The 25,868-nt window shown below is 47.1% G+C and overlaps 1 protein-coding gene across 1 annotated transcript in view; it reads left to right on the plus strand.

The window, feature by feature from the left end:
• The first annotated feature begins 3,099 nt into the window (after positions 1 to 3,099).
• Positions 3,100 to 25,868, plus strand: part of catip (ciliogenesis associated TTC17 interacting protein) — an 85,726-nt gene continuing 62,957 nt past the window's right edge. Inside the window, exon 1 of the mRNA XM_070875139.1 lies at positions 3,100 to 3,145. The gene's annotated coding sequence lies outside the window, so the exon portion shown is untranslated. The remainder of the gene's footprint in view (positions 3,146 to 25,868) is intronic.

Raw genomic sequence — 25,868 nt, forward strand, 5'->3', positions numbered from 1 at the left:
TTACATTTCTGTTTGCAGTTCACACGACAGATTGTCGGTCTGAAACTTAGATAGTAAAAACAGGAAGGCAGATTATTATCTGAATGGTGACAGATTAGGAAAAGGGGAGGTGCAACGAGACCTGAGTGTCATGGTACATCAGTCATTGAAGGTTGGCATGCAGGTACAGCAGGCGGTGAAGAAGGCAAATGGCATGTTGGCCTTCATAGCGAGAGGATTTGAATATAGGAGCAGGGATGTCTTACCGCAGTTGTACAGGGCCTTGGTGAGGCCTCACCTGGAATATTGTGTTCAGTTTTGGTCTCCAAATCTGAGGAAGGACATTTGTGCTATTGAGGGAGTGCAGCGAAAGTTCAGCAAACTGATTCCCAGGATGACAGGACTGACATATGAAGAAAGACTGGATCGACTGGGCTTATAGTCAATGGAATTTAGAAGAATGAGAGGGGATCTCAAACATATAAAATTCTGACGGGTTTAGACAGGTTAGATGCAGGAAGAATGTTCCCGATGTTGGGGAGGTCCAGAACCAGGGGTCACAGTCTAAGGATAAGGGGCAGGCCATTTAGGACCGAGATGAGGAGAAACTTCTTCACTCAGAGTTGTGAACCTGTGGAATTCACTACCACAGAAAGGTGTTGAGGCCAGTTTGTTAGATATATTCAAAAGCGAGTTAGATGTGGCCCTTACGGCTAAAGGGATCAAGGGGTATGGAGAGAAAGCAGGAATGGGGTACTGAGGGAATGATCAGCCATGATCTTATTGAATGGTGGTGCAGGCTCGAAGGGCCGAATGGCCTACTCCTGCACCTATTTTCCATGTTTCTATGTTAACTCTGTTTCTCTCTCCACATATGCTGCCTGACCTGCTGAGTATTTCCAGCATTTTCTGCTTTTGATCTACGTTAAACAACACCTCGCTTTCAAAATTCCCATCCTTGTTTTCAAAACCCTCCATGGCCTTGCCCCTCCCATCTCTAATCTCCTCCAGTCCTACAACCCCTCCCAGATCTCTGCGCTCCTCTAATTCTGACCTCTTGGGCATCCCCGATTTTAATCAGTCAACCGTGCCTACAACTGCTAATTCCCATTAGCTCTGGAATTTCCTCCCTAAACCTCTCCGCATTTCTCTCTCCTCGTTTAAGATGCTCCTTCACACCTATCTCTTTGACCAAGCTTTTACTTGTCCCATTACCATCTTCTTTCGCCTCTTAGCATCATCCCTTTTGTCTCTCTAATCTCTCCTGCCTTCCACCCTATCATAGACCTTCCCTTTTGTTCTTTCCTCCCTTCCCTCTGCACTTGATTAAAAACCTGTTACATCTCTTAACTTTTTCCAGTTCTGATGAAAGGTCATGGACCTGAGACGTTAACTCTGTTTCTCTCTCCACAGATGCTGCCTGACCTGCTGGGTATTTCCAGCATTTGCTGTCTTTATTCCAGCTTTTTGGTCATCTGCCCTCTTGTCTCCTTATGTGGCTTGGTGTCCAGTTTCTTTGTCTCATAATCACATGATTCCATCATTGTAAATGAAACTGATCACTTCTTTCCATTGGAGGAAATTCGTGCAATGTTACCCCCATGAACATGAAGAATAGTCACTTGGACAAGGCTCTGTGGCTCCTTGGCTTGGGGCAGCACTCTTCCCATCAGACTCACAGGTTAAGGATGCAAGCCTGACTCCAGGTTAATGCATCAATGCTACACTGTTGGAGCTACTGTCCTGCTCCATCTGCCTTCTCAGGTGGACATAAAAGATTCCATGGCACTATTCAAAGATGTGCAGATGTCTCCCAGTGTCCTGGCCAATATATATCCGTCAATCACCATCGCCAATAGAGATTACCTGATCATTTCTCCCATTGGTGTCTGTGGAACCTCGCTCTGTCCAAACTGGCTACCATGTTTGCCTACATTTCAACAGTGATTTTTTGGGGGGTTTATTATGCTCCTGTGAAGTGCCTTGGCACATTTTACTGTGTTAAAGGCGCTGTATAAATGCCAGTTGTCGTTTGCTTATTGTGGTGGTTGTTCTATTATTAATGCTGTTCTATTGTTGTAGTTGTTGTATTATTGTGGTTGTTATTTTGGAGCCCAGGAGAGGTGAGGGCCCAGGGGCAGCACGGGCCCAGCCCACACTGCGATAGGTCCGTGCAGCAGAGCAGGTCTCCAGTCGTCCTGGTTAACCCTTGCCACTGGACCCAGACCTCGCTCTGTCAAGCCCGTGTGGTGGCTGGTGTGCAACGGTCACCCCACGTTAAAACAATCCACCCACAGGGATCTTCCACCCTTCAGGATGTAGTTCAGAACCCGGAATATTAGGTCCTTCATTAAAACATGTAAACTCTTGTGGAAACAAGTCATCCTCGTTTGAGGAACCGCCTATGATGATGATGATGATGTTGTATTGTTGCGGTTGTTGTTGTATTAGCGTCCTCGACCAGGCCAACATCCCCAGCATCGAAGCACTGACCACACTCGACCAGCTCCGCTGGGCAGGTCACATTGTCCGCATGTCTGACACGAGACTCCCAAAGCAAGCGCTCTACTCAGAACTCGTCCACAACAAACGAGCCAAAGGTGGGCAGAGGAAACGTTACAGGGACACCCTCAAAGCCTCCCTGATAAAGTGCAACATCCCCACCGACACCTGGGAGTCCCTGGCCAAAGACCGCCCTAAGTGGAGGAAGTGCATCCGGGAGGGCGCTGAGCACCTCGAGTCTCGTCGCCGAGAGTGTGCAGAAACCAAGCGCAGGCAGCGGAAGGAGCGTGTGGCAAACCAGTCCCACCCTCCCCTTCCCTCAACCACTGTCTGTCCCACCTGTGACAGGGACTGTGGCTCTCGTATTGGACTGTTCAGCCACCTGAGAACTTACTTTTAGAATGGAAGCAAGTCTTCCTCGCTTCCGAGGAACTGCCTCTGATGATGATGTATTATTGCAGATGTTGTTGTTGTTGTAGTATTGAGGTTGTTGTTGTAGTGTTGTTGCTGTTGCAGTGCTGGGGTTGTTGTTGTACTGCGGGTGATGACGCGGTCAGACGCTGTTGCCGTGGTGACGGCAGGCAGCGGGGGGCGGGGTTTATGCGGTGTCCATGGTGACGGGGTCCTGCCGCTGTGCTGTGGGAGCGGGAGCGGGCGGCGAGCGGTGAGAGAGAGCCAGCTGTGTGTGTGTCCCCGTCCCCCCGGCCTCACCCCCGGTCTCCCCTCACCCCCGGCCCCCCCTCCACCCGTCCCCCGGTCTCCCTCCACCCGTCCCCCGGTCTCCCCTCACCCCCTCACCCGGCCCCCGGCCTCCCCTCCACCCGTCCCCCGGCCTTGCTCCTCTCCTCTCCCGGGCGGTGTGTGTCTGTCCCCTCACCCGCGGCCTCCCCTCTCCCGGGCGGTGTGTGGGTGGGCCCTCACCGCCTGCCGCCGCCGCCAACACCCGGCTGAGAGGCGGCCGCCCCGTTCATTGGCTGCTCCAGCCGCCCATCAGCGCCGTCCCCGCCCCGCCTCCGCGCGCTGATTGGCGGGCGGGATCAGATCAGCGGCTGCAGAGAGCTGTGCTGGGCTCAGGCATTGTGTGGGGAGGGAGGGCAGAGTGCAGGTTTCCGGTCGGTGACCCTTCCTCAGTGCTGCTGAAAGTTTAGATGTGCAACAGGTTTTAAGCACATGCAGAGGCATGGAAAAGGGAGGTGGAGGAACGAGTGGGGTGCCGCAGGGATCAGTGCTGGGGCCCCAACTATTTACAATCGATATTAACGACTTGGGAGAAGGGACTGAGTGTAACGTAGCCAAGTTTGCTGACGATACAAAGATGGGAGGAAAAGCAATGTGTGAGGAGGACACACAAAAAATCTGCAAAAGGACAGAGAGGCTAAGTGAGTGGGCAAAAATTTGGTATAAGAACATAAGAATTAGGAACAGGAGTAGGCCATCTAGCCCCTCGAGCCTGCTCCACCATTCAACAAGATCATGGCTGATCTGGCCGTGGACTCAGCTCCACTTACCCGCCCGCTCCCCGTAACCCTTAATTCCCTTATTGGTTAAAAATCTATCTATCTGTGACTTGAATACATTCAATGAGCTAGCCTCAACTGCTTCCTTGGGCAGAGAATTCCACAGATTCACAACCCTCTGGGAGAAGAAATTCCTTCTCAACTCGGTTTTAAATTGGCTCCCCCGTATTTTGAGGCTGTGCCCCCTAGTTCTAGTCTCCCCGACCAGTGGAAACAACCTCTCCGCCTCTATCTTGTCTATCCCTTTCATTATTTTAAATGTTTCTATAAGATCACCCCTCATCCTTCTGAACTCCAACGAGTAAAGACCCAGTCTACTCAATCTATCATCATAAGGTAACCCCCTCATCTCCGGAATCAGCCGAGTGAATCGTCTCTGTACCCCCTCCAAAGCTAGTATATCCTTCCTTAAGTAAGGTGACCAAAACTGCATGCAGTACTCCAGGTGCGGCCTCACCAATACCCTGTACAGTTGCAGCAGGACCTCCCTGCTTTTGTACTCCATCCCTCTCGCAATGAAGGCCAACATTCCATTCGCCTTCCTGATTACCTGCTGCACCTGCAAACTAACTTTTTGGGATTCATGCACAAGGACCCCCAGGTCCCTCTGCACCTCAGCATGTTGTAATTTCTCCCCATTCAAATAATATTCCCTTTTACTGTTTTTTTTCCCAAGGTGGATGACCTCACACTTTCCGACATTGTATTCCATCTGCCAAACCTTAGCCCATTCACTTAATCTATCGAAATCTCTTTGCAGCCTCTCTGTGTCCGCCAAACAACCAGACTTCCCACTAATCTTTGTGTCATCTTCAAATTTTGTTACACTACACTCTGTCCCAATGTTAATTCCTGGATTCTTTTACCTCAATCTGGTTCAGTAAAATTACTGAGTCGAATACCTCTTGTGCTTTGAACAAAGCAGTCTTTATTACCGGCCAGTAAGACCTATCAGACAGAAGATATACTCTCTGGATAGAGCGTACACACTCCCTACGGATAGGTGAAGTTACATCGTAAAGCGTTAACAGTTATACAGTTTTGAAATCAGATAACAAAATACAAATGGATTGACAGTCTAACTCAGCCACTCATTAGTCAATCTATATGAGATGTTCTTCTTGAAAGCTCAAGTATTGCCTCCAAATGTTTCAATCTAATGGTGTGACTATTTACTGAGACCTTGCAATTCTGCAGATGTATTTCATGTTACAATTATATATTATTGGCAGGATTAGTGACTTGAAACCTTGAGACAGACTGCTAGCTAAGCTGATGTTGCACTATTTGCAATCTGACATTCTCCCAGCTATTCTTCCATGGCTTATACATTTTCATATATCCCGTTTACTTTACTGTCCTTAATTCCATATATTCCGTTCAGATATCCACATCCCCCCTTTTATCATTCTATGATAACATTTAGGATCATTCTATGAGTATTGCATTGTTGAGTAGTTCTCTAGTTTGTTGGATCATAACCCGGGAACCCTTGACCACAAGAGGGTCTGCTAACCTTGTCATTGCTTTACAGCAGAGGTTAAGGCAACCAACAATCAAACAGCAGGTAATTATTATGATGAGAACAATTGCCCCATGTATTAGATAGGATCTCCAAGATCCACCCAGAAACCAATCAAACCTGCTAAGTTCTTTTGCTGGTGTAGATAACTTTTTCACCTCCCTCCTTATGTGATCGGCAAGGTGGGTTATGTTTTCTGAACTATCAGGAATGTAAGTGCAACATTCAGATCCTATCAGGGCACACGTTCCCCCTTTCTCAGCTAACAGGTAATCGAGGGCCATTCGGTTTTGTAATGCTACGGTCCTTATCGCTACCATTTCAGCTGTGATGCCCTCCAGAGCCTCAGCAGTGCGGTTAGCTACCTGTTCCAATATAGTTTCTTTGAATCCACAACAGTCTCAGTTAGGGTCAGGGGAACGGTGCGCAAAGGAATTCCCCCTTTGGAATGTATAGGGATATGTGAACACACCCAGCATCTAGTGAAGTGCCCTTTTTCCGCATAAACGTAAGACATATACAAAAAGGTGTTTACATGGAGCTCTCGCCTTTGTCTTCCTTCCCGTGCACCAAAACTGTCATATATCAACACTATTATGCAGACAGTAGCATACAAACACAATCTCATCTTATAAATAGTCCAATTATTTAGCTGATAAAAAGAGTTCTGTTTTCACGTTTCCCTTCAGGTCTCCGTCAGTGTATTTGGTCAAACTGATCCTCCTTCAACTGCCTTGTTCAGCTATAGGGAGGAGGAGATCTGGAACAGAAACAGGAATTAGACTAACCAGCAAAATTTGTTTAAATGGTGATGAGCTTGCAGTGGTGCAGGTGAACCCAGACACTTTTCCCCTCAACCTTGGCTGCAGTGGGGGTAGTGAGTGACACCTAAAAAGGCCCCTCCTATTGTGGCTCTAATCCCTTCCGAATCCATACTTCCCTGGTGCCACGAGGGACTATTCGGGTAAGCATCTTGAACCTGGTTGTGAACTAGTCGCAGAGCCTGAGTCAGAGAAAGAACATAGGTGGTCATCAGTCTAGCTGAGATCTCATATCTAGGAACAATTTCCCTCATTAACACCTTAACAACAGTCTGAGTCTTATTGTCCAGGTTAGGGTAGGCTTCAATCCATCTGCTAAACACATCTACTATTACTAACACATATCTGTAACACTGAACTTTTTGCAACTCAATGTAGTCCAACTAAAATGTCTCAAAGGGACCTTCGGGTAGGGGCGTTTTACCCCAATCACAGGGGACTCCCTTCCCTGGATTATGTTGCTGGCCAACCAGGCAACGACTACTGATGTTCTGGGTGAGCGCCTGGAGTTTAGGGTGCCACCAAGTAGCCAAAAGTGTATCACTTGTTGCCCTTGCTCCACAATGAGTAGCAAAATGCAGACATTCTATAACCCATGAGGCCAACTCGTCAGACATGCAAGTCTGTTCCGCGGGAGTGGTCCAGAGTTTAGAAACATTGTCATAAGTACATGCATAATATTTCCACAACAGTTTATCTTTTTCAGGAGCGTCCCCCTGTGCTTTTATAACATCTTGGATGGTTGGCATTGGTTTTTCCGAGGCTAACTTATCCTTTGCAGGATTTTTAATCTGACTCATAATTTTGGGCACTACCATCTGTTGGTCACGAGAGGCCTGTTTGGCCTCTTGGTACAATGGCAATGCGTTTGGGGAACATGAGGGCTTGCAACAAATCAGATACTAACTGTTTATGAGATATCTCATTCCCTTGTGAGGTTAGGAATCCCCTATTTTTCCATAATTGTCCGAAATCATGCGCCACCCCAAAGGCATACCTAGAGTCGGTATAGATATTGACTTTGAGATCTTTGGCCAAGATACAGGCTTGGGTGAGGGCGAATAGTTCAGCTTGTTGAGCAGAATAGGCAGTTTCAAAGCAGCAGATTCCAAGACCTGATTCTCCTGGTTTACTATGGCGTATCCTGAGATTCGTGTATCTTCTGGATTAATAGAAGTACTTCCGTCAACAAACATAAACAATCATGACTGGGTTCTTCCTCATCTTGGGGTGGCTCAGTAAGAAAACAGGCCGGATTAATTGCAGTACAGTGCCAAAAAGTCATTTTAGGATTGCCTGTGATTTCAGTGGGTTCTGTCGGATTGCCCTGCACTGGGATCTCAATTAATGGGAGTATAACCCACTTGGGAGGGGTTCTCTGCCCACACATGAGGATCCACATAGTCAGGTATGTCCGAGCCAGTATGATGCCATAGAGTTGTTAATACTTTCTCGGGGTCCCCATTAAATTGGACTGTTCGGCCATGTTTTATTTGCACATCCCGGCTGGTAGGGTCAGCCTCATCTATGGCCTTGCGTACCATAACTCCCAAATCCTTAGCATGGTGAGGGGCTAATACTTCACGAGCAATATGCGGTGCCATTGTTAGGGGCTGTTTCCACAGATTCTTATCCACTTCCACAAAATCTGCCTCTCTTTCCAGTCCAGTCACTCTAGCCCTTAATAGAATTCCCTTCATTTCCCCTTCGTGATCCTGATAAAAGTTCTGCAGGTCCTGATTCTTTCCACTGGGATCGTATGCTAGGGTCACGTGACAGGGTGCCTGCGGCAGGTCCAGAGACCACCACTGAGGGGTTCTAGTGGTATAATACTGCCGCTTAAGGGTTTCCTGTTTTACAATAATCCCATCATCTCCACACTCCAAATGCAACTGGAATTTGCAAAGGAGGTCTCTAGCCATCAAGTTACAGTCCAGATTGGTTGTGATAACAACTTGATGTTCCACCGATTCTTCCTGGTAACCCATTTTAACCGGTTCTGACACTGGGAATGTCGAGATTTGTCCCAGGAATCCTGAAAGTTCCTGTGTTTCAGTAGAAGCAGGGAGTTTAAGCTTTGATTGTACAGAAGACATGAAGGCTCCCGTATCTATCAAAAAGGGTTGCCACTCATTCAGAATGGGTTCGTCGTCCGGGGAGGATCCCTGCACAATCAAGCTGCGTAGTCAATCGGGGGACAATTGACCAAAGGGGTTGTTCTGGGAGAAGTTAGTGTAAGATCCTCCTCTCCCCCCTTGCCCCCCTGTTCTTCCTCCTCTTCCTTTTCCATGCTGACGGTAGGGGCAATTTTTATTCCAATGTCCTTCCTGCCCACAATTAAAACAGTCAATTCCTCTTACCCAGTCCCGGCCTCTTCCCATACCATGCCGGGGACAATAGGGAGGTTTATTAGCAGGGCTCGGGCCGTTTGGTTGTTTAGTATAACCGTATCCTTGCTTATCCATCCAATCCTGTATGCAACACTGCGGTTCTATTGATCCTTCCTCCCGAGATGGCTCTTCCTTTCTAGTCACGTATTCAGTCTTGACCCGGGTTGGGGGCGCACCTCCCCCCTCCCCTTTCTTTTTCTGCCAATAATACCTAACTGCCCTTTCCATCTGTCCGGATAGCGTGAGCAATCAAATAGTTGTTTGAAGATCACAGACATCTATAGAGAGGTGGTCTGCAGCTTGTTGTGCATCAGAGTTTGGCATTGGTCTGACAGGGAATTGGTGTCGGGACTTTGGGATCTTGGAAATCATTTCTAGGCCGGAGGATGTTTCAGAGCTGTCTGACTGCTTGACAGTTCTGTGTCTCGATCGGCGGGGGTGTTTGCTATGTCTTTCACAACTTGGACTGGTAGGTTGACTAGAAGATTTACGGGACTGTTTGTGATGTTGAGATATAGTTCTGCCCTTTCGAGTGTGAGATCTGGTCCTTTCGGCTGTATTGCTTGTAAACTGGGGATCCGAATCGCTATCAGAGGATGAGGAGTCAGTTTGGGTTTGTTGCTTTGGTGATATGTGGTTGTTCCTAACTCTTTTTTACTGGAGTGTTAGGTGGAGGGTGTTGGGAAGAGGACTGGAGCAAGAGGCCAGGGGGTGCGGGAGGCGCCGTTGGGCGCTGAGTCAGTGGCCACTCATCAATTTCATCATCAGCCTCGGTTAACACAAAGCCAGCCATTTTAACTTGTAGTTGATCAATACCTTTCTCAGAGGTCCCAGAGGATCTCTTAGCAAGTTTCTCGTGCGCACATTCATTCTTTTTTTTTAAAAGACATCTACAGTTTTAACATGTGTTCCCTCTGTCAATGCAAGTCCTAATTTAATAGCATTGTTTGCCAACTCGATAGAAGTGATGCATCTTTTAATTTCTGACAATAATGTCGCCAGGTTGCAATTAAATTTTTTTATCCCCTTTTCCTCGTCCCCTTCTCCAAATTAATCCCTGTGCTTTTTTTTTACCTCTACGCTTCTAGTGTCACTTAGAGGCCACTGGTCATCCCCTAATAATTTGTTCAGGGCTCCTGATAATTTTCTAAAGTCTTCAGCTCTTTCAGGGAATTCCTCACATAACTTTTGTAGCGGACTATCCGCATCCGTGGTTTTATCTAACTGATTTCCCATTTTCACACTGCCCCTCGTATTACTGTGTCGCTACGCGTTCGTGTCGTCGTGCAATTTAAACAAACTTACAAATAGACACAGACTTTACAGAACTAACACGGACTTTAACTAACTCCAAATCTAACACTTACCCGCATCACCGCACGGTCCGCGTCGCCGCACGATCTTAATACTAAACTACCACGTCGCCTCGCAGTTCACGTCGCCTCGCAATCCGCGTCGCCTCGCAGTTCACGTCGCCGCGCAATCCGCGTCGACCCGTGGCTCGCGTCGCCGCGCGAGTTAAGATACTTTAACTTTACTTCAAACACTTACCCGCATCGCCGCACGGTCCGCATAGCCGCACGATCTACAAAATTACCCGCATCACCGCACGGTCCGCATAGCCGCACGATCTACAAAATTACCCGCATCACCGCACGGTCCGCATAGCCGCGCGATCTTAATACTAAACTTAAAACTCTAAACACTTTAAGACTTACAGACTTACTACCATTAGCACTGACTTTCGCGATTCGCGTTGCTGCGCCTCTGCGTCACTACGCGTCGGCGTCACTGCGCGTTTACGTCACCGCGCGTCTACGTCACTGCGCGTTCGCTTCGGCCCTTCTCTCTCTCGGCCGCGCGTTCGCGTCGGCCCTACCTTCCGAGTTGCTGCGGGGTTTTTTTTAAAATTCAATCAGAGCCTAGACGGGCCAAGTGATATTCAAGGTCCCTTCGTCGTACCTGAGTTGAACACCTATCCTCTATTTAAATCCCCATTTTATTCCCTGTGAGCCTAATTTTCTAATTTTGATTTCTTATGAGCCTCAATTAATTTCTTTCAGTCTCCAAATTTCCCGATCCTTTCGCGTTACTGCGCAGTTTAAATTCAATCAGTCAATGAAAGCCCTAATTTAATGGAGTTTTTCTGCCAACTGGACAGGAGTGATTTTATATTTTTCATAATTTAAAATCTCAGAACATTTTTTTTTTCTTTCAGCACCTATTTAGTACGTTACTTTTTTTTTTATAACTAGAGAGAAGTCTGGCACGTAGGCTGTGGACTGCTTTTCGTTATCTCAATTGTTCCAGCCTCAAGATCGTGTTATTTAATATAATTTTTTTTAAATCCTTTTAAATCCATCTCAGTTGTTTTGCTGTGCCTTCTCTGAATGTTTTCTTTCAACAAGTTTTTCTTTTTTTTTAACCACCGGGACCATGTAATTTTTTCTCTTTTTAACAAATCTATCCTTTGGGCATTTCCTGGCTCCGCAACTTATCATCCGAATATACGTAATTCAATAAGGTTCACACTCTTAAACTTCCCACATACAGGACAACACTACGAAGGGTTAAAACAAACTTTCATTCTGTTTGAGATAAAACAAACCACAACTCCCCGGCTTTTTTTTTACAGTAAAAGTCACAGAAGCATTTCTCATTTAAACAGACATTCATAAGAGTCTCTTTTCTTTCCTATTAATTTTTTTTTGGAGCCATGATTGATCATCTATCCCTATCTAGCTCTAACTATCTTTCCCTTTCCAAGTCGCCGCTTGGTTTGCGTCATCGCACAATTTCCCTATCTCTATCCCTATTCTAAGTTTGAAAGGTATTCACCAGATTGTCCTGGATCTCGTTCAGACACTACCTGAGAACCAGCGAGTGGCTAAACTTTCCTCAGACTTTTGAAACCGGGGGAAACTGGAGCAGTATTGAAATCATACTCACTCCAGTGGCCATTTTCCCCTCGTCTCGTCCAAGGCTAGTCTGGCTCTTAATTCGCAAGTTTTCGGCAGTCGTCCGTTGAGATCCCACTTCTGACACCAAATGTTAATTCCTGGATTCTTTTACCTCAATCTGGTTCAGTAAAATTACTGAGTCGAATACCTCTTGTGCTTTGAACAAAGCAGTCTTTATTACCGGCCAGTAAGACCTATCAGACAGAAGATATACTCTCTGGATAGAGCGTACACACTCCCTACGGATAGGTGAAGTTACATCGTAAAGCGTTAACAGTTATACAGTTTTGAAATCAGATAACAAAATACAAATGGATTGACAGTCTAACTCAGCCACTCATTAGTCAATCTATATGAGATGTTCTTCTTGAAAGCTCAAGTATTGCCTCCAAATGTTTCAATCTAATGGTGTGACTATTTACTGAGACCTTGCAATTCTGCAGATGTATTTCATGTTACAATTATATATTATTGGCAGGATTAGTGACTTGAAACCTTGAGACAGACTGCTAGCTAAGCTGATGTTGCACTATTTGCAATCTGACATTCTCCCAGCTATTCTTCCATGGCTTATACATTTTCATATATCCCGTTTACTTTACTGTCCTTAATTCCATATATTCCGTTCAGATATCCACACCCTCTTCCAGGTCATCTGTATATTGTAAACAGTTGTGGTCCCAGCACCGATCCCCATGGCACACCACTAACCACCGATTTCCAACCCGAAAAGGACCCATTTATCCCGACTCTCTGCAGATGGAGTATAATGTTGGAAAGTGTGAGGTCATGCACTTTAAAGAGCAAGTTATTATTTAAATGGAGAAAGATTGCAAAGTGCTGCAGTACAGCAGGACCTAGGGGTACTTGTGCATGAGACGCAAAAGGTTAGTATGCAGGTACAGCAAGTGATCAGGAAGGCCAATGGAATCTTGGCCTTTATTGCAAAGGGGATGGAGTATAAAAGCAGAGAAGTCTTGCTACAGCTATACAGGGTATTGGTGAGGCCACACCTGGAATACTGCGTGCAGTTTTGGTTTCCATATTTACGAAAGGATATACTTGCTTTGGAGGCAGTTCAGAGAAGGTTCACTCGGTTCATTCCAGGGATGAGGGGGTTGACTTATGATAAAGATTGAGTAGGTTGGGCCTCTACTCATTTGAATTTAGAAGAATGAGAGGTGATCTTATCGAAGCGTATAAGATTATGAGGGGACTTGACAGGGTGGATGCAGAGAGAATATTTGCACTGATGGGGGAGACTAGAACTAGAGGGCACAATCTTAGAATAAGGGGCCGCCCATTTTAAATAGAGATAAGGAGGAATTTCTTCTCTCGGAGGATTGTAAATCTGTGAGATTCGCTGCCTCAGAGAGCTGTAGTAGCTGGGACATTGAATACATTTAAGACAGAAATAGACAGTTTCTTAAATAATGGAGTAAACGGTTATGGGGAGCGGGCGGAGAAGTGGAGCTAAGTCCATGATCGGATCAGCCATGATCGTATTAAATGGTGGAGCAGGCTCGAGGGGCCGTATGGCCTATTTCTTATGTTCTTATGTTGCCAAAAAGAGTAGTAAGCCTGAGAATTGGGAGGATTTTAGAATTCAGCAAAGGAGGACCAAGAAATTGATGAAGAAAGGGAAAATAGAATATGAGAGTAAACTAGCGAGAGACATAAAAACAGATGGTAAAAGCTTCAATAGGTATGTAAAAATAAAAGATTAGCGAAAGTAAACATAGAAACATAGAAAATAGGTACAGGAGTAAGCCATTTGGCTCTTCTAGCCTGCACTGCCATTGAATAAGTTCATGGCTGAACATGCAACTTCAGTACCCCATTCCTGCTTTCTCGCCATACCCCTTGATCCCCCTAGTAGTAAGGACTTCATCTAACTCCCTTTTGAATATATTTAGTGAATTGGCCTCAACAACTTTCTGTGGTAGAGAATTCCACAGGTTCACCACTCTCTGGGTGAAGAAGTTTCTCCTCATCTCGGTCCTAAATGGCTTACCCCTTATCCTTAGACTGTGTCCCCTGGTTCTGGACTTCCCCAACATTGGGAACATTCTTCCTGCATCTAACCTGTCTAAACCCATCAGAATTTTAAATGTTTCTATGAGGTCCCCTCTCATTCTTCTGAACTCCAGTGAATACAAGCCCAGTTGATCCAGTCTTTCTTGATATGTCAGTCCCGCCATCCCGGGAATCAGTCTGGTGAACCTTCGCTGCACTCCCTCAATAGCAAGAATGTCCTTCCTCAGGTTAGGAGACCAAAACTGTACACAATACTCCAGGTGTGGCCTCACCAAGGCCCCATACAACTGTAGCAACACCTCCCTGCCCCTGTACTCAAATCCCCTCGCTATGAAGGCCAACATGCCATTTGCTTTCTTAACCGCCTGCTGTACCTGCATACCAACCTTCAATGACTGATGTACCATGACACCCAGGTCTCGTTGCACCTCCCCTTTTCCTAATCTGTCACCATTCAGATAATAGGCTGTCTCTCTGTTTTTACCACCAAAGTGGATAACCTCACATTTATCCACATTATACTTCATCTGCCATGCATTTGCCCACTCACCTAACCTATCCAAGTCGCTCTGCAGCCTCATAGCATCCTCCTTGCAGCTCACACTGCCACCCAACTTCGTGTCATCCACAAATTTGGAGATACTACATTTAATCCCCTCGTCTAAATCATTAATGTACAGTGTAAACAGCTGGGGCCCCAGCACAGAACCTTGCGGTACCCCACTAGTCACTGCCTGCCATTCTGAAAAGTCCCCATTTACTCCTACTCTTTGCTTCCTGTCTGACAACCAGTTCTCAATCCATGTCAGCACACTACCCCCAATCCCATGTGCTTTAACTTTGAACCTTGTCGAAAGCCTTCTGAAAGTCCAAATATACCACATCAACTGGTTCTCCCTTGTCCACTCTACTGGAAACATCCTCAAAAAATTCCAGAAGATTTGTCAAGCTTGATTTCCCTTTCACAAATCCATGCTGACTTGGACCTATCATGTCACCTCTTTCCAAATGCGCTGCTATGATATCCTTAATAATTGATTCCATCATTTTGCCCACTACCGATGTCAGGCTGACTGGTCTATAATTCCCTGTTTTCTCTCTCCCTCCTTTTTTAAAAAGTGGGGTTACATTGGCTACCCTCCACTCGATAGGAACTGATCCAGAGTCAATGGAATGTTGGAAAATGACTGTCAATGCATACGCTATTTTCAAGGCCACCTCCTTAAGTACTCTGGGATGCAGTCCATCAAGCCCTGGGGATTTATCGGCCTTCAATCCCATCAATTTCCCCAACACAATTTCCCGACTAATAAGGATTTCCCTCAGTTCCTCCTTCTTGCTAGACCTTCTGACCCCTTTTATATCCGGAAGGTTGTTTGTGTTCTCCTTAGTGAATACCGAACCAATTGGTCTGCCATTTCTTTGTTCCCAGTTATGACTTCCCCTGATTCTGACTGCAAGGTACCTACGTTTGTCTTTACTAACCTTTTTCTCTTTACATACATATGTGGGTCCCTTGCAGCCTGAGACAGGAGAAATTATAATGGGGAATAAGGAAATGGCAGAGAAATTAAACAAATACTTTGTGTCTGTCTTCATGGAAGAAGATACAAAAAAACTGGAAATAGTGGAGAACCAAGGGACTAGTGGAGAATGAGGAACTGAAAGAAATTATTCATAGTCTTTATTAAGACACTCCAGAGTGAGGAACAGGCCTTAGGGGCCGGCTTATATACAGTGCTCTCAAGGGATGCTGGGATCCCTTGGGACTTCAGGGGATGAGCTCCCTGGTGGCGGAACATGGGAGTGCATGTTTTACAGATACAGAACATCACCCCCCCCCCCCCCCCCCCCCCCAATGTCAAAGTGAAAACTATTTACAAGGTGAGGCGGTCGGGAGCCTTTCTTTCCCTGGTGGACCGCCTCGGTACAAATGTCTGTTCTGGTGTGTTGGCTGTGCCCTCGCTGGGCTGGCGTGTTGTTGGCCCTGCAGGGCTGCTGGGTGAGCCTGGCCTTGCTGGGCTGTTGGGTGTGATGGGTTCGATTTCCTGGTCCGGCGTGGTGTCATTGATCCTTTGGGTGTGTGTTGTGCGCTCGAAAAAGGTGGTGTGTGCTGTGGGTTGTTCAGGGCAGTCTGTGAACCGCAGCCTCGTTTGGTCCAGGTGCTTTCTGCAAATCTGTCATTGTCTAGTTTGACTACAAACACCCTACTCCCTTCTTTAGCTATCACCGTGCCCGCCATCCACTTGGGACCATGTCCATAGTTTAGCACATACACAGGGTCATTCAGATCAATTTCCCGTGACACAGTGGTGCGACCATCGTTTACATTTTGTTGCAGCCGCCTGCTCTCTACCTGATCATGCAGGTTGGGGTGAACCAGCGAGAGTCTGGTTTTAAGTGTCCTTTTCATGTGTAGCTCAGCCGGGGGCACCCCTGTGAGCGAGTGTGGTCTCGTGCGGTAGCTGAGCAGTACTTGGGACAGGCGGGTTTGGAGTGAGCCTTCTGTGACACGTTTAAGGCTCTGTTTGATTGTTTGTGCTGCCCGCTTTGCCTGCACATTGGAGGCTGGTTTAAACGGGGCCGAGGTGACATGTTTGATCCCATTTCAGGTCATGAATTCTTTAAATTCGGCACTGGTGAAACATGGCCCGTTGTCACTGACCAGTATGTCAGGCAGGCCGTGGGTGGCAAACATGGCCCTCAGGCTTTCAATGGTGGCGGTGGCGGTGCTTCCCGACATTATTTCACATTCAATCAATTTTCAAAAAGCATCCACCACCACCAGGAACATTTTACCGAGAAACGGGCCCGCATAGTCGACATGGATCCTCGACCATGGTCTGGAGGGCCAGGACCACAAACTTAGTGGTGCCTCTCTGGGCACGTTGCTCAACTGAGCACACACGCTGCATTGCCGTACACAGAACTCCAAGTCAGAGTCAATACCAGGCCACCACACGTGGGATCTGGCTATCGCTTTCATCATTACTATACCCGGGTGTGTGCTGTGGAGATCCGAGATGAACGTCTCCCTGCCCTTTTGGGTACCACTACGCGGTTACCCCATAACAGGCAGTCTGCCTGAATGGACAGCTCGTCCTTTCGCCGCTGGAACAGCTTTATTAGCTCTTGCATTTCAACGGGGATGCTGGCCCAGCTCCCATACAGTACACAGTTTTTTACTCGGGACAGCAGAGGATCTTGGCTGGTCCAAGTCCTAATCTGGCGGGCCGTGACAGGTGATTTATCATTTTCAAACGCTTCCATGACCATCAACAAGTCTGCGGGCTGCGCCACCATCAACAAGTTTGCAGGCTGCGCCATTTCCACCCCAGTGGTGGGCAATGGTAGCTGACTGAGAACATCCGCACAGTTCTCGATGCCTGGCCTGTGGCAGATGGTATAGTTATACGCTGTTAGCGTGAGTGCCCACCTTTGTATGCGGGCTGAGGCATTAGTATTTATCCCCTTGTTTTCAGCGAACAGGGATATGAGGGGCTTGTGACCGGTTTCCAGCTCAAATTTGAGGCCAAACACGTACTGATGCATTTTCTTTACCCCGAACATACACGTTAATGCCTCTTTCTGAATTATGCTGTAGGCCCTCTCGGCCTTAGACAAGCTCCTGTAAGCATAGGCGACAGGTTGCAACTTCCCCGCAACGTTAGCTTGTTGTAATACACACGCGACTCCGTACGACGACACGTCACATGATAGCACAAGTCTTTTACACGGGTTATACAATACAAGCAGCTTTTTGGAGATTAAATTGTTTCTGGCTTTCTCAAAAGTAATTACTTGGTTTTTACCCCATACCCAGTTCTCATCTTTACGCAATAACACATGTAGGGGCTCTAAGAGGGTGCTTAACCCCGGTAGGAAGTCACCAAAATAGTTCAGGAGTCCCAGGAATGACCGCAGCTCCGTGACGTTCTGTGGCCTGGGCGCGTCCCTGATAGCCTCTGTCTTGGTGTCTGTGGGCCAAATGCCATCCGCCGCGATCTTTCTCCCCAAAAACCCCACTTCTGTTGCCATGAAGACGCATTTCGACCTCTTCAGCCGCAGCCCTACGCAATCCAGTCATTGGAGGACCTCCTCCAGGTTTTGTAGGTGCTCGACGGTGTCCTGACCCGTGACCAATATGTCGTCCTGAAAAACCACCGTGCGTGGTACCGACTTGAGTAGGCTCTCCATGTTTCTCTGGAAGATCGCTGCAGCCGACCGAATTCCAAACTGTTGTAGATGAACAGTTCCTTGTGCGTGTTGATGCAGGTGAGGTCCTTCAAAGACTCCTCCAGCTCCTGCGTCATGTAGGCCGAAATCAGGTCGAGCTTGGTGAACGTCTTGCCTCCTGCCAGCGTCGCAAATAGATCATCTGCCTTAGGTAGCGGATAGTGGTCCTGTAGCAAGAAACGATTAATAGTTACTTTATAATCGCCGCAAATCCTGACCGTGCCATCACTTTTGACTACTGGAACAATCGGGCTGGCACACTCGCTGAATTCCACTGGGGAGATGATGCCCTCGCGTTGCAGCCTGTCTAGCTCGATTTCCACTCTCTCCCTCATCATGTGAGGTACCGCTTGCACCTTGTGGTGAATGGGTCGTGCCTCTGGGACCAAGTGGATCCGCACCTTCGCCTCTCAAAAGTTTCCAATGCCTGGCTCAAAAAGGGAAGGAAATTTGTTAAGAACCTGGGTACATGAGGCCTCATCGACATGTGATATTGCTCGGATGTCATCCCAGTTCCAGCGGATTTTGCCCAGCCAGATCCTTCCAAGCAGTGTGGGGCCATCGCCTGGGACAATCCTGAGTAGCAGTTCGTGCACCGTGCCCTCGTAGGTGACCTTGACAATGGCGCTGCCCAGAACAGTGAATAAGCTCTTTGGTGTACATTCTCAGTTTCGTGTGGATGGGGCTCAGGGCTGGTCTGAGTGCCTTGTTGCACCACAGTCTCTCAAACATCTTTTTACTCATAATGGATTGGCTAACGCCAATGTCCAGTTCCATGGCTATGGGTAAGCCATTCAATTTTACACTTAGTATTATAGGTAGAGATTTTGTCGAAAATGTGTGCACCCCGTGTACTTCAGCATCTGCCTCCTCTCTCTGAGGCTCGAAATTGTTTTGATCCATCATAGACCGATGTTCCTCTGCCACGTGGTGGTTAGCAGGTTTTGCAGAGCTTGCAGCTCGTCTGCAAGCTCGTTGGAGTTGCCCCATTGTTCCACAGCTCTTGCAAACATACCCTTTGAAGCGGCATGAATAGGCTGAATGGAAGCCTCCACAATGCCAACAAGGTGTGAATTGCCTTGTATTCATCCTTTGTTGTGGACTCTGAGTCATCTGGGTCACCTGAGGCCTGCTGGCAGTTACAGACTCATGGTTTCTGCCCTGTACATTTCTGCTCGTAAACACAGTTCCAGTTAATTTATGAACATTGCTCGCACTTGTGTGCTGAGAGATTTGTTTGGTGTTATCACTGGTGGACATAAATGCCTGTGCTATCGCAATGGCCTTACTGAGGGTCGGTGTCTCTACAGTCAAAAGTTTTCGTAGGATTGTCTCGTGGCCAATGCCCAGTATAAAAAAGTCTCTGAGCATTTGCTCCAGGTAGCCATTAAACTCACATTGTCCTGCAAGTCACCATAGTTCGACGACGTAGCTCACCACTTCCTGACCTTCAGCTCACTGGCACGTGTAGAACCGATACCTCACCATCAGCACGCTCTCCCTCAGGTTAAGATGCTCCCGAACCAGGGTACACAGCTCCTCATACGACTTACCTGTGGGTTTCACCGGAGCCAGAAGATTCTTCATGAGGCTGTAGGTCGGTGCCCCGCAGACTGTGAGGAGGACCGCTCTCCTTTTTGCAGCGCTTCCGTCTCCGTCCAGTTCGTTGGCTACAAAGTACTGGTCTAGCCGTTCGACATAGGCTTCCCAGTCCTCACCCTCCGAGAACTTCTCCAGGATGCCCACAGTTTTCTGCATCTTTGCGTTGGATTCGTATACTCGTCGCCAGTTATTGTGTTCCTAACACAGATGAGGCTGCACACAGGGAGGTTAAAGTAACGGTGACCTCAGTCGTTATTAAGACACTCCAGAGTGAGGAACAGGCCTTAGGGGCCGGCTTATATATTGTGCTCCCAAGGGATGCTGAGATCCCTTGGGACTTCAGGGGATGCGCTCCCTGGTGACGGAACATGGGAGTGCATGCTTTACAGATACACAACATCTTTCATCATTACGATGCCTGGGTGGGTACTGTGGAGGTCATTGATTAAGGTGTCTCTGCCCTTCTTGGGACCACTATCGATTGCCCCACAGAAGGCAGGCAGCCTGTATAGACATTTCATCTTTGCGCCGCTGGAATGGCTTTATCTCTTCCTGCATTTCCACTGGGACAGTGGACCAGCTCCTGTGAAGCACACAGCTTTTGACTGGAGATAATAAGGGGTCCTGGCTTGTCCAGGTTTTGATCTGCCGGGCAGTGACGGGTGATTGCTCACTCTCAAATGCTTCCATAACCATGGCTAGATCTGCGGGTTGCGCCATTTCCACCCCCGTGATGGGCAATGGCAGCCTACTGAGAGCATTGGCGCAGTTTTCTGTGCCTGGCCTGTGGCGGATGGCGTAGTTGTATGCGGACAACGTGAGCGCCCATCTCTGGATGCGGGCTGATGTGTTGGTATTTATCCCTTTACTCTCGGAGAACAGGGATATAAGTGGCTTATGGTCAGTTTCCAAATCGAATTTTAACCCAAACAGATACTGATGCATTTTCTTTACCCCATAGACACACGCTAACGCTTCCTTCTCAATCATGCTGTGGGCTCTCTCAGCCTTAGACAGACTCCTGGATGCATAAGCAACCGGTTGCAGTTTCCCGAAATCTAGTGAGAAGGAGGAACTGAAGGATATCCTTATTAGGCAGGAAATTGTGTTAGAGAAATTGATGGGATTTGAAGGCCGATAAAAACCCGGGGCCTGATAGTCTGCATCCCAGAGTACTTAAGGAAGTGGCCATAGAAATAGTGGATACATTGGTGATTTTCCAACTGTCTATCGACTCTGGATCAGTTCCTATGGACTGGAGGGTAGCTAATGTAACACCACTTTTTAAAAAAGGAGCGAGAGAGAAAACGGGTAATTATAGACCTGACATCAGTAGTGGGGAAAATGTTGGAATCAATTATTAAGGATGAAATAGCAGCGCATTTGGAAAACAATGACAGGATCGGTCCAAGTCAGCATGGATTTATGAAAGGGATATCATGCTTGACAAATCTTCTAGAATTTTTTGAGGGTGTAACTAGTAGAGTGGACAAGGGAGAACCAATGGATGTGGTATATTTGGACTTTCAAAAGGCTTTTGACAAGGTCCCACACAAGAGATTAGTGTGCAAAATCAAAGCACATGGTTTTGGAGGTAATATACTGATGTGGATAGAGAACTGGTTGGCAGACAGGAAGCAGAGAGTCGGGATAAACTGGTCCTTTTCAGAATGGCAGGTAGTGACTAGTGGGGTGCTGCAGGGTTCAGTGCTGGGATCCCAGCTCTTTACAATATGCATTATTGATTTAGATGAAGGAATTGAGTGTAATATCTCCAAGTTTGCAGATGACACTAAACTGGGTGGCGGTGTGAGCTGTGAGGAGGACGCTATGAGGCTGCAGGGTGACTTGGACAGGTGAGTGGGCAAATGCATGGCAGATGCAGTATAATGTGGATAAATGTGAGGTTATCCACTTTGGGGGCAAAAACATGAAGGCAGAATATTATCTGAATGGTGACAGATTCGGAAAAGGGGCCCCTCCAACCTGTGACGCCTCCTTAAATACCTGTGCTCCCAAGGGATTATGGGATCCCTTGGGACTCCAGGGGATGAGCCCTCTGGTGGCTGTACAGAGTAAATACAAGTATACATATATAACAGATACAGCAAGCAATTAAGAAAGCAAATGGTATGTTGGCCTTATTATAAGAGGATTTGAGTATAGGAGTAAAGACTTACCGCGATTATATAGGGCCCTGTTGAGACCACATCTGGAGTATTGTGTACAGTGTCGGTCTCCTTACCTAAGGAAGGATATACTTCCCATAGTGGGAGTGTAACGAAGGTTCACCAGACTGATTCCTGGGATGGGGGGATTGTCCTATGAGGAGAGATTGAGTAGACCAGGCCTATATTCTCTAGAGTTTAGAAGAATGAGAGGTGATCTCATTGAAACATACAGAATTCTTACAGGGGAGATGCAGGGAGGATCTGTCTGGGGAGTCTAGAACCAGGGGTCTCAGTCTCAGGATAAGGGGTCAGCCATTTAGGACTGAGATGAGGAGAAATTTCTTCACTCAGAGAGTTGTTAACCTGTGAAATTCTCTGCCCCAGAGGGCTGTATATTCAAGTAAGTATATTCAAGACAGAGATAGATGGATCTTTGAATATTAAGGGAATCAAGGGATATGGGGACAGTTCAGGGAAGTGGAGTTGAGGTCGAAGATCAGCCGTGGTCTCCTTGAATGGCCTACTCCTGCTCCTAATTCTTATGTTCTTATGGAGAGTCTAGAACTAGGGGGCATAGTCTCAGAGTAAGGGGCTGGTCTTTTCAGAGGAGGATTTTCTTCACTCAAAGGGTGGTGAATCTTTGTAATTCTCTGCCCCAGAGAGCTGTGGCTACCCAGTCGTTGAGCATATTGAAGGCTGAGATCGATAGATTTCTGGACTCCAGAGGAATTAAAGTATATGGGGTCTAGGGCAGGATAGTGGAGTTGAGGTCGAACATCGGCCATGATCTTATTGAATGGTGGAGCAGGCTCGAGGGGCCTTATGGCCTACTCCTGCTCCTAATTCTTAAGTTGTTATGTTGAAGGGGTTCATTCTGCCTATTGTGCCTGTGTCTGCTCTTTGAAACCTCTTTGCCAGGTTATGCCTATCAGGACAAGATGAGCGGGCTGGGTCTCTCTCCTCTTGAAAAGAGAATGCTGAGGGGTGACCTGAAAGATTCTTTAAAATGATGAAAGGTTTTGATCGAGTGGATACAGAGAGAGTGTTTCCACTTGTGGGGAAGAGCATAACTAGCAACATTAAATATGATAGTCACCAAGAAAGCAAATAGGAAATTTAGAGAAAACATGTTTTCACAGAGATTGGGGAAAAGATGCATTTAAGTGGTGGCTAGGTAAGCGTATGACGGAGAAGAGAATAGAGGGTTATGCTGATAGAGTTAGATGTGGAAGGACGAGAGGTGGCTCGAGTGGAGCATAAACGCCGGCATGGACTGGTTGAGCCGAATGGCCTGTTTCTGTGCTGTATATCCCGTGTAATTCCATCCAATTAATCCACTCCCCTGCTCTTTTCCCATAGCACGGTAAATGTTTTCCCTTCGAGTATCTATCCATAGAAACATCGAAAATAGGTGCAGGAGCAGGCCATTCGGCCCTTCGATCCTGCACCACCATTCAATATGATCATAGCTGATCATGCACCTCAGTACCCCAATCCTGCTTTCTCTCCCTTTAGTCGTAAGGGCCATATCTAACTCCCTCTTGAATAAATCATGAGTTGCACCATGTTGGGTCACTGCCCAGTACATGAGTTGCACCATAGAAACATAGAAACATAGAAAATAGGTGCAGGAGTAGGCCATTCGGCCCTTCGAGCCTGCAACACCATTCAATAAGATCATGGCTGATCATTCCCTCAGTACCCCTTTCCTGCTTTCTCTCCATACCCCTTGATCCCTTTAGCCATAAGGGCCATATCTAACTCCCTCTTGAATATATCCAATGAACTGGCATCAACAACTCTCTGCGGCAGGGAATTCCACAGGTTCACCACTCTCTGAGTGAAGAAGTTTCTCCTCATCTCGGTCCTAAATGGCTTACCCCTTATCCTTAGACTATGTCCCCTGGTTCTGGGCTTCCCCAACATTGGAAAAATTCTACCCGCATCTAACCTGTCCAGTCCCGTCAGAATTTTATATGTTTCTATGAGATCCCCTCTCATCCTTCTAAACTCCAGTGAATAAAGGTCCAGTTGATCCAGTCTCTCCTCATATTTCAGTCCAGCCATCCCTGGAATCAGTCTGGTGAACCTTTGCTGCACTCCCTCAATAGCAAGAACGTCCTTCCTCAGATTAGGAGACCAAAACTGAACACAATATTCCAGGTGAGGCCTCACCAAGGCCCTGTACAACTGCAGTAAGACCTCCCTGCTCCTATACTCAAATCCCCTCGCTATAAAGGCCAACATACCATTTGCCTTCTTCACCGCCTGCTGTACCTGTATGCCAACCTTCAATGACTGATGTACCATGACACCCAGGTCTCGTTGCACCTCCCCTTTTCCTAATCTGCCGCCATCCAATTCACTTTTTAAAGTTACTACCTGTATTGATCTGCTTCCTCCTTTCAGGCAGCACATTCCAGATCACAACTTGCTGTAAAAATGTTTCCTCATGTCACCTCTTGTTTTACTAATCACCTTAAATCGGTGACCTCAACTTACCGACACTTCTGCCGCTGGAAACACTTTATCTGTTTACTTTATCAAGACCATTCATGATTTTGAAAAGCTCAATCAAATCTCCTCTTAATCTCCTCAGTGTTTTCAGCTGCCTGGGCCCTAAACTCTGGAATTCCCTCCCTAAACCTTCGCCTCACTACCTCCTTTAAGACGCGCCTTCAAACCTACTCCTTTAACCAAGCCTTTTAAGCCAAGATGTAATTGAACAGGCTCGAGGGACTGAATGGCCTACTCATGTTCCAATGTTCCATGGAGTGTTTTGCAAACAAGGATGAGAATTTTAAAATTGAGGCGTTGTACGGACCGGGAGCCGACGTAGGTCAGCGCGCACAGGGGCGATGGGTGAACGGGACTCAGTGCGAGTTAGAGTAAAGGCTGCAGAGTTTTGGATGAGCTCAAGTTTAATGCAAAGTAGGAGGTCCACCAGGAGAGCATTGGAATAGTCTAGAGGTAACAGAGGCATTAATGAGGGTTTCAGCAGCAGATGAGCTGAGGCAGGGCTGGAGTCGGGCAATGTTACGGAGTGGAAATAAACGGCCTTGGGGTTGGGAGTTCAATATCAAAGGTCCAGATCACAAGGGGATGTTATTATTGCACTGGGTAACACTATCATAAAAGTAGATACAAGCCATGTAACTGCAACTCTCCTCAACGTAAGAGAATTTCATCATCATCGGTGGTCCCTCGTATCGAGGATGACTTGCTTCCATGCCAAAAAGGGATGAGTTCACAGGTGTTTCAATGAAGGACCTAATATTCCAGGTCCTGAACTACATGTTGAAGGGTGGGAGATGCCTGTGCGTGGATTGTTTAACGTGTGGTGGCCCTGCTGATGGTCCTTGCAGGTCGGGACCGTTGCGTCGCACACCATAGAGAGTGCACCTTATCTTTATCTGGCCACAAGTCACTCCGATATCCAAAAAAGCAAATGGCTTCAAATACCAGCGAATGGGAATGGAAGTAGAGAGGTTGTGCAGAGGGGCTGGTTCTTTCCTTTCTCTGTGAAGCGAGAATTTACAGGAGCAGCAGACACCATTGAACCCGAGAAAGGATCTATAGAAGGCCTTAACTTGCAACAGCGCAAAATAAATCTGGTTCTGTTTCAGCGCATTACCTCATAGTCATTGTTAAGGTGTGTATCATCTACAGAATGCACTACAGCAACTCGCCAAGGCTTCTTCAAAATCGCCTTTCAAAGCCACGACCTCCATCACCTACAAGGACAAGGGCAGCAGGCGCATGGGAACAGCAGCACCTCCCAAGTTCCCTTCCGATTCACACACTCTCCAGACTTGCTCATATATCGGCTGTTCCTTCATTGTTGCTGGCTCACAATCCTGGAACTGGCCACCAGCACTGTGGGAGCACCTTCGCCACACAGACTGCAGCTGCTCACCACCACCTTCTCAAGGGAAGCCAAAGGGGAGATGAGACAAAAGCAAATTACTATGAATGCTGGAAATCTGAAATTTAAAAAAGTAGAGGCAATGTTTGCACACAGCCAGTTGTGATCGGGAACGCGCTGCCTGAAAGGGCGGTGGAAGCAGATTCAACAGTAACTGTCAAAAAGGATTTGGATAATTACCTGAAAAAGAAAAATTGCAGGGCTAT

This window comes from Pristiophorus japonicus, chromosome 3 (genome assembly GCF_044704955.1).
Source record: "Pristiophorus japonicus isolate sPriJap1 chromosome 3, sPriJap1.hap1, whole genome shotgun sequence".
NCBI classification, from domain to species: Eukaryota; Metazoa; Chordata; class Chondrichthyes; family Pristiophoridae; genus Pristiophorus; species Pristiophorus japonicus.